Here is a 9,048-nt window from a genome sequence, read left to right as displayed (position 1 = left end):
TATAGCACTTACATCAAATGGACAACCCAAAAAATGTCCACCAGTGCTTGCTCCTCCCCAAGCTACACGGCGAGCCGGAACTAGCCGATGCCCTGGGCATCTACGCTTCGAGCGCTCCTCAAGGCCACAGAAGATGGGATTGGGAATGAAATGCTCTGAACTAAACTGCACAATGCTGCAACCATCCACCTACAAACAAAATCGGATGCACAGGGCTAAAAAAATTCCAAATCCGCACAAACCCTAGATCTGAAATCCCCAAATATGCAGACCTTACTAACCTCGTCCTCCGCGGCTGAAGTCGCCAAGCACTGAGCCATCTAGGACATGTACGCCATCTTCCTTTCCTAGCTCTCCAGCACCGAGCTGTCGAAATCGCATGAGCAGCCGCCTCCTCCTACACTTTGTTCTTAGCGTTGAGAGGAAGAAGAAAACTGGGAGAGATAACTGTTCGGTCAGCCCCCCACATGTAAGTAGGGGCAAACTTATCCCAAAATTGTCCCGAAAACGGTCAAACCACTTTGACTAGACGGAAACGGCGCGGAGGGGTATTTCTGAAGTGGCACCAGACGGAAGAGGGGCAAAGTTGAGCACATGCTTTTTTTAGGGGTAAAGTTGAGACTGGGGCAAGATTAGGGGGGGAAATAGAATTGACCCCTTTTGTTTTTGTAAATATGATGAGTCCCTCATTCTTGATTCAGCTTACTATGAATAAACATGTTTGCAATGACAATTAGAGATCATAGTTGATTGTGCCATGCTTGATTAGCTATGAGTTATAATGATTTACCTTGTGTGCCAACATGCTATTGAGATGATTATGATGTGGTATGATGGGGTGGTATCCTCCTTTGAATGATTTAAGTGACTTGACTTGGCACATGTTCACGCATGTAGTTGAAACAAAATCAACATAGCCTTCACGATATTTATGTTCATGGTGGATTATATCCTACTCATGCTTGCATCTAATGTTTATTAATTTTAATGCATGTACATGGCTGTTGTCGCTCTCTAGTTGGTCGCTTCCCAGTCTTTTGCTAGCCTTCACATGTACTAAGCGAGAATACTGCTTGTGCATCCAATCCCTTAAACCCCAAAGTCATTCCAGATGAGTCCACTATACCTTCCTATATGCGGTATCTACCTGCCATTCCAAGTAAATTTGTATGTGCCAAACTCTAAACCTTCAAATAAACATTCTGTTTTGTATGCTCGAATAGCTCATGTATCAACCAAGGTTGTCCTTATCTTCCGTGTTAGGTGGGTTATTCTCAAGAGGAGTGGACTCCACTCCTCACTCACGAGAAAATGGCTGGTCACCGGGATGCCCAGTCCCATGCTTTGTGCAAACTAAATCAAAATTAATTGCAAACAAAACTCCCCCTGGGACCTGATATATGTTGGAGACACTCATTGTTTCGAGCAAGTCATGGATTGATGCTTGTTGGTGGAGGGGGAGTATAACCTTTACCATTCTGTTTGGGAACCGCCTATAATGTGTTTAGCATGGAAGATATCGCCATCTCTTAGTTGTTACGTTGACAATGAAAGTATACCGCTCAAAATGCAATTTATCTCTATTTCAAAACCGAGCTCTGGCACCTCTACAAATCCCTGCTTCCCTCTGCGAAGGGCCTATCCATTTACTTTTATGTTGAGTCATCACCCTATTATTAAAAATCACTAGCTGGAGAGCACAACTGTCATTTGCATTCATCATTATTAATTTATATTGGGTGTGACTATGATTGGATCTCTTTTACCATGAATTACAATGTCTAGTCAGTCCTTGATCTTTAAAGGTGCTCTGCATTTATGTTTTGCGGTCTCAGAAAGGGCTAGCGAGATACCATCTTGTTATATCATATTATGATTGTTTTGAGAAAGTGTTGTCATCTGAGATTTATTATTATGACTTGCTAGTTGATTATGCTATTGATATGAGTAATTATGAGACCTGAGAATTATTGCAAATGTGGTTAGTTATGATCTATGTTGAAAACTTGAATGCTGGCTTGACATAGTTACAACAACAAGAGCAAACAGAGTTTGTAAAAGTTTTTCTTTCTTTCTTTCAGTTTGTCAACTGAATTGCTTGAGGACAAGCAAGGGTTTAAGCTTGGGGGAGTTGATACGTCTCCGTCGTATCTACTTTTCCAAACACTTTTGCCATTGTTTTGGACTCTAACTTGTATGATTTGAATGGAACTAACCCGGACTGACGCTGTTTTCAGCAGAATTGCCATGGTGTTGTTTTATGTGCAGAAAACAAATATTCTCGGAATGACCTGAAACTCCACAGAACATCTTAGAAAAAATAATAATAAATCCCCGCCAAAGATGAAGACCAGGGGGCCCACACCCTGTCCACGAGGGTGGGGGCGCGCCCCCGCTCTAGGGCGCGCCCCCTACCTTGTGGGCCCCCTGGATGCCCTCCGACGCCAACTCCAACTCTATATATTTGCTTTCGGAGAGAAAAAAATCAAGGAGAAGAAATTATTGCGTTTTACGATACGGAGCCGCCGCCAAGCCCTAAAACCTCTTGAGAGGGCTGATCTAGAGTCCGTTCGGGGCTCCGGAGAGGGGGATTCGTCGCCGTTGTCATCATCAACCATCCTACATCACCAATTTCATGATGCTCACCGTCGTGCGTGAGTAATTCCATCGTAGGCTTGCTGGATGGTGATGGGTGGGATGAGATTTATCATGTAATCGAGTTAGTTTTGTTAGGGTTTGATCCCTAGTATCCACTATGTTCTGAGATTGATGTTGCTATGACTTTGATATGCTTAATGCTTGTCACTAGGGCCCGAGTGCCATGATTTCAGATCTGAACCTATTATGTTTTCATGAATATATGTGAGTTCTTGATCCTATCTTGCAAGTCTATAGTCACCTACTATGTGTTATGATCCGGCAACCCCGAAGTGACAATAATCGGGACCACTCCCGGTGATGACCATAGTTTGAGGAGTTCATGTATTCACTATGTGCTAATGCTTTGTTCCGGTTCTCTATTAAAAGGAGGCCTTAATATCCCTTAGTATCCAATAGGACCCAGCTGCCACGGGAGGGTAGGACAAAAGATGTCATGCAAGTTCTTTTCCATAAGCACGTATGACTATATACGGAATACATGCCTACATTACATTGATGAATTGGAGCTAGTTCTATGTCACCTTATGTTATGACTGATACATGATGAACCGCATCCGGCATAATTATCCATCACTGATCCGGTGCCTACGAGTTTTCCGTATACTAGTTCTCGCTTATTTACTTTCCCGCTGCTACTGTTACAATCACTACAAAATACCAAAACATTACTTTTGCTGTCTTTACTTTTGTTGCCGCTACCACCACTATTATATTACTTTGCTACTAAACACTTTGCTACAGATATTAAGTTTCCAGGTGTGGTTGAATTGACAACTCAGCTGCTAATACTTGAGAATATTCTTTGGCTCCCCTTGTGTCGAATCAATAAATTTGGGTTGAATACTCTACCCTCGAAAGCTATTGCGATCCCCTATACTTGTGGGTTATCAGGATGCTTGATGACATTCTTTTCAACATATTCCTTGGTGACGAATCTATACTTGAACCATTGCTTGGCCCAATATCTTCGAATCCATTGGATTCGTGTTTTGTGTTGGCCATAGCTCTCTTCAGGATCAGTTTTGTATAACTCATAAAGATCTTCAGGCAAATCCATTGACGTGCCCCCTCGGTGCTGTCTGCCTCCCTTCCTTGCTGACTTATCTGCGGCCATGTAGGTCAGACTGAATGGCTTCGAAACTGTCAAAGGCTTCCGTCTGCTGGTCAGACAGGAACTAGCTTTGGGAGAATTGATGTGATGCTGTAAGAACTCTGCAAATGAATGCAGACTATGAGAACCAAGGGATGCTCCCATGGACATGTACCTGTGACAGCATTATAGATGCGAGGGAAGGGGAAGAGGTCATATGCATTCTCAGAAGATTTTGAAGATAAATCAGTTTAGAAGACATTGACCTCGTAGCGTGAAGACATTCACTTATATGTTGAGAGTTGGTTCCAGATTTGTACAAATCCAAGAATTGGTACAAGTGAGGAATCTAACTACGTATGAAGCATAAGTGAATATACTAGGCATATTATGAGATGCAGAACAGGATAGATCCAAATTTGTGGAGGCAGAAACTACTTTTGGTAAGGAAAGATGGATCCATCGGATCAAACATACAGTAAAAAGAGAGTTTTAATTTACCACACGATGAACTTCTAGACGGAGTAGAAGATGAGGCCAAGCAGTTCGATCTTCTGTGACCTAACTTGGCGACGGAGGACACCTACGGCGGCGGCGGAGAAGACGATGTCCGCGGCCGGCGTGAGGACGGCGTCGGTGAGGTCGCGGCAGCTAAGCGCTTCGTCACCGGCGTCGTCGAGAGCTAGCGGTGGCGCTAGGGTTTGTCTGAGGTGGAGAGGTGGAATAAAGATTTTGATCGCGATGTGATGTGCATTTATAGGGAGAGGGACAGCACAGCGCAGTTACGTAGGTGCCCCTAGCGGTTCACATCTGAGGGACACGTGGCGAACATGCAACACATTGGAAGTTGTTCCATGTTCCCACGCACGTCTGGACTGTCGGGTGGTCGTTCCGGCTTCTCCGGGTTTCAGGCAATAAGGATTGAGCATTTAAAACAGATTTAATGTTTGTCTCTGTATCTTCTGCTGACAAGGACGCAGAGAAGACATTCGACGGTTTCAATAGAATGCATATGATTTGGATAGATAGATTTGAGAAGGATGCATAGAGAGGTTAGGGTCCGATCACATTCACTTAGTTCAAAAGATTCAAACGAGAAGACATAGCTATAAGTGAATGCTGTAGAGGGCAGAACACTAATATATGTATATATTAGAATAAGACCAAATCAACATTATGAAGATAAACATGAAGTCATGTCAATATTGAAGACAAACCAAATGCGAAGACTTTGCAAATGTAACGCCAACAGAAAACACTCCAAACAAAGGTTTGGTGGTGGCGTTACCCACCGTATAGGAAGTATTAGACCCAGACATGGCGCACAATTATCGTGGCGCTCCGAAGTCAAGTTCCGTGTTAATGTATTCACACTTAGAGTGTAAGTCTTCATTAATTGAAGATATACGTTACTTCGTGTGTTGCACATCTAAGTCATCAACATGCATAAGTGTTAGGATGTGTGCCTAATCACAGGACATTTGAGGATTCCAAGATATTTAGCTCACACTGCAACTTGCAAAACCTTTTCTCATCCAAGGGCTTTGTGAAGATATCTGCCAGTTGCTCTTCAGTGTTGACATGAATGATATCAATATCTTCCTTCATGACATGATCTCTGACAAAGTGATGATGAATTTCAATGTGCTTTTTCTTCGAGTGCTGAACTGGGTTGTTGGCAATCTTGATGGCGCTTTCATTGTCGTAGTAGAGTGGTACTTGCTTCAGATGGATGCCATAGTCTTTGAGTGTTTGCTTCATTCAAAGAAGCTGAGCGCAGCAAGATCCAGCAACAATGTATTCAGATTCAAAAATGGAGAGAGATACACAGTTCTGCTTCTTTGAAGACCAACAAACAAGTGATCGTCCCAGAAAGTGACATGTGCCTGATGTAGACTTGCGATCCACCTTGTCACCAGCATAATCAGCATCCGAGAATCCAACTAGATCAAACTCTGAGTCCTTTGGATACCATAATCCTAATGTTGGGGTGTAGGCCAAATATCGAAGAATTCCCTTAACAGCTAAGTGATGCGATTCCTTTAGTGTCGCTTGGAATCGGGCACACATGCAAACACTAAGCATTATATCTGGCCTAGATGCACATAAATAAAGTAAAGAACCAATCATGGAGCGGTATACCTTTTGATCAAACTCTTTACCATCTACGTCAGGACCCAGATGACTTTTGGTTGGCATGGGTGTCGTGTATCCTTTGCAATCTTGCATTCCGAACTTCCTCAAGCAGTCTTTGAGATATTTTTCTTGATATATGAAGATGTTGTTGCTTTGCTGACGTATTTGAAGACCAAGGAAGAACTACAGCTCACCCATCATGGACATCTGATATTGCTCTTGCATCATGTGTCCAAACTCATCACTGTATTTTTGATTAGTGCAGCCGAAGATAATGTCATCCACATATATTTGGCACACAAACAGTTCACCATCATATGTCTTCGTGAAGAGTGTGGGATCCAGGGAACCAGGTTTGAAGCCTTTGCTCTTCAGAAAATCTTTGAGTGTGTCATACCAAGCGCGAGGGGCTTGTTTGAGGCCATACAGTGCCTTATTGAGCTTGTATACCATATCAGGATGTTTTGGATCTTCAAAGCCAGGCGGTTGTGCAACATAAACTTCTTCTTCAATCTTGCCATTGAGAAAGGCACTCTGCACATCCATTTGATACAGAAGCATGTTATGATGATTTGCGTAGGCTAGCAGTATGCGAATGGCTTCAAGCCTAGCCACGGAAGCAAATGTTTCATCGAAGTCAATCCCTTCAACTTGAGTGTATACTTGAGCAACGAGACGAGCCTTGTTTCTGACAACTTGACCATGCTCATCTTGCTTGTTGCGATATATCCATTTAGTGCCTATGATATTGTGTTTACGAGGATCAGGACGCTTGACCAATTCCCACACATTGTTCAGCTCGAACTGTTGAAGCTCTTCTTGCATAGCTTGAATCCATTCAGGTTCCATGAAGGCTTCAGCAACTTTCTTGGGTTCAGATATTGAGACAAATGCAAAGTGCCCACAGAAATTTGCTAGATGTGTTTCTCTTGAACGAGTGGGTGGACCAGGTGCAATGATGCTATTAATTATCTTCTCAATCTGTACTTCATTTGCAACACGAGGATGAACTGGATGAAGATTTTTCTCTTGCTGATCATTGTCATCATTAGGATGATTGTCTTCAGGTTGATTAGGTGCAGAAATGATAAGTTCCTCTTCAGCCTGAGCTTCAGATGGTATGATTTCTCCAATTCCCATAAGCTTGATGGATTCACTAGGTGGAACTTCATCTAGCACATTTGGCAGGTGCTCTCTTTGCGAGCCATTAGTCTCATCGAACTGCACATCCACAGTTTCAACCACTTTATAGTGAAAGAGGTTGAAGACTCTGTAGGAGTGTGAGTCCTTTCCGTAACCAAGCATAAAACCTTCATGTGTTTTTGGTGCAAATTTTGAAGTGTGATGTGGATCCTTGATCCAGCACCTAGCACCAAATACTCTGAAGTAACTGACATTTGGCTTCTTACCAGTAAGGAGTTCATAGGATGTCTTCTTCAGAAGCTTGTGAAGATAAACACGGTTGATAACATGGCATGCAGTATCAATAGCTTCAGGCCAGAACTTTCTTGGAGTCTTGTATTCATCAAGCATCATCCGAGCCATCTCAATGAGTGTTCTGTTCTTGCGCTCCATGATGCCATTTTGCTGAGGTGTGTACGGAGCTGAGAACTCATGAGTGATGCCCAATGTATCTAGGTAAAGGTCGAGGCCGATGTTCTTGAACTCTGTGCCGTTGTCACTTCTGATATGCTTGATATTAACGCCATAGTTGTTCATGGCACGATTGGCGAAGCGTCTGAAGACATCCTGCACTTCAGTCTTGTAGAGGATTATGTGCACCCATGTATATCTTGAATAATCATCAATAATGACAAAGCCATAGAGACAAGCAGTAGTACTGAGAGTAGAGTAGTGAGTAGGGCCGAATAGGTCCATGTGTAGCAGTTCGAAGGGGTTTAGTTGTTGTCATGATTTTCTTCGAGGGATGCTTGGCCCTCGTCATCTTTCCAGCTTCGCGGGCACCACATAAGTGATCCTTCTTGAACTGGACGCCCTCGATGCCTATGGCGTGCTTCTTCTTTGCGAGAGTATGCAAGTTCCTCATGCCAGCATGCCCTAGCCTCCGATGCTAGAGCCAGCACTCTGAAGCTTTTGCAAGAAGACATGCGGCAAGCTGTGGTCCTGCTGAGAAATCTACCATGTACAAATCATCTTTCTGATACCCTTCAAAGACTAGAGACTTGTCAGATTCCATTAGAACAAGGCAACGATATTTTCCAAATATCACAATCATGTTCAAATCGCAAAGCATTGAGACAGACATTAAGTTGAAGCCAAGGGATTCAACAAGCATCACTTTATCCATGTGCCGATCCTTTGAGATTGCAACTCTACCTAGACCCAATACCTTGCTTTTACCAGTGTGAGCAAATGTGATGTGACTCTTGTCATATAGACGTAAGGTTGAGTCCATGAGAATACTTCGATCACTAGTCATATGATTAGTGCATCCGCTGTCCATAATCCATTCTGAAGCATGAGGTGTCATACCCTACAGTATAGTTAGGGGATAGGCTTCACCAAGAGTATTGTGAAGCATAAACATTTGATGCACAAGAAGATTATCAAAGATCAGATCAAGATTAGGACTAATAGGATGAATGGCAAGCGATTCAGGAACAAAATACATAGCGAGACCATTTGGGCATATCTTGCGCCCAACAAGATGTTTTAGGTCCCCAGCAATAGCATCTGACGCCTTTGATTTCCGGCTGGAGACCTTTCCCTGCAAAAGAAAGTCAATTTTTCTTAGCCACCCACATCTTCAGGGGTGGCTTAGAAGCAATGAGTCTAAGTGCAGCATCTGAGAACTACGGCTTTGGAGCCCTAGCAAATAGCCTTGCAGGAGGCGAATAGTACTCATATGAATAAGCAGAGTAGTTCTTAGTCTTATGAACATAGCGGTTTGATGATACGCGCTCATATTCATAAGTTTGAGTATGATTTTCTTGCAAAACATTGGCGTTAGGGTGACTCAGGTGAGTCATGTGTCTGTATGAAGCCTTTGGACCATATGAAGCCTTTGGTCTAGGGTTTGTCTTCTTCCCTTGTGGTGTCATGACGACATTCACAGGAAGATACTCCAGACACCTTTTGGGCACCCATATTTTCTTCATAGGTGGCCCATTCCTGCAGTTAGTACCAATATACCTGGCAAA

Source organism: Triticum dicoccoides, chromosome 5A (assembly GCF_002162155.2).
Source record: "Triticum dicoccoides isolate Atlit2015 ecotype Zavitan chromosome 5A, WEW_v2.0, whole genome shotgun sequence".
NCBI lineage: Eukaryota > Viridiplantae > Streptophyta > Magnoliopsida > Poales > Poaceae > Triticum > Triticum dicoccoides.
The sequence above is the reverse complement of the archived record's forward strand: the minus strand, read 5'-3'. Positions refer to the sequence as shown.